Here is a 1,318-nt window from a genome sequence, read left to right on the forward strand (position 1 = left end):
CGTCGGAGACGCAACATTATGAGGTGTTCAGTGCTGAAGCAATGAATGTTGAATTACCTCTTCTCGCTCTCTGTATTCTTTAGGTTTCATTATTTATTATTAGGGCCAAAGCACCGAAGGCCATATTGAAGAGTTTATTAATTGCCTTTATCATAGCGCAAAACTCCCCAAAGTTGACATTCATATCAGGACTCGTGAAACATTTTATATATTTTACTTGCGTTTGGATGAAAAGAAAGGGCTTGATAGCGCCCCCTAGCGTTTTTTAAATTTTATTTTGAAAGGCCACACCCATCGGAAACCGATCTCTGACCGGATGACTTGATATTCAAAACGCACATTGACGCTCCGGGTCATGTGACAAGTCACATGACATCAGTTGATATTGAGCCACATAGGTTCAATTAAATGGAAACTTTGTGACCTATAAACCAAACAATAAAGCTGTGTAATCGACCTTGGAAGTAAAAATATAATGTGTATAAAATGTTATTTTTCCAAGTTAATATTGATGTTCTGAACCTCTCATTTCATTAATTTTATCGGGATTACGTCCTTCCATCTTTGTTCAACAGAATCAGCAACTTTTTGAAAACTTTTTTTGAAACTGTGTGTTCAAATTTAAGACTTTGCAAAAGAGGAAATGAAAGAAGCGGCTGAAATATGCTGAGTCACCTCTGAGGGAGGAACATTAAAACACACATTAACGCTCCGGGTCATGTGACAAACAGCATCCAAGTCACATGAGATCAGTTGATATTGAGCCACATGAACATCGTTTCAACTAAAAGGAAACCTTATGATATAAACAAAACAATAAAGCAACGTTTTTTTGTTGTTGTGTTGTCCACCTTGGAAGTCAAAATATAACGTGTATAAAATGTTTTTCTCCCAAGTTAATATTGATATTCTAAACCTCTCATTTAATTAATTTGGGGATTATGTCCTTCAATTTCATTGATCAGAATCAGCAACTTTTTATGCATCGAAATATTTTAAAAGTCAAGATTTTGCAAAAGAGGAAATGTAAGAAGCGGCTGAAATATGCTGAGTCACCTCTGAGGGAGGAACATTAAAGAGGTTTCACTCTGGAGCGTGAACACACGATGTATGATGTAATCCACGAGGCGTATTACAACCACTGTGTTTGATCAACTCTGTGAGAAAAGCAACAAAAAAAGGGATTTGCATGAAATAAACAAAAACACTGACACAACACAATCTTTAATTCGGTGCCATATGGGTCGAGACTTATTGCCGATATCTGCGTGTTGCATCACCACCGCCTGGCCCATCAGTGCAGTTGTGTTCAGTGAGT

Source organism: Pseudoliparis swirei, chromosome 24 (genome assembly GCF_029220125.1).
Source record: "Pseudoliparis swirei isolate HS2019 ecotype Mariana Trench chromosome 24, NWPU_hadal_v1, whole genome shotgun sequence".
NCBI lineage: Eukaryota > Metazoa > Chordata > Actinopteri > Perciformes > Liparidae > Pseudoliparis > Pseudoliparis swirei.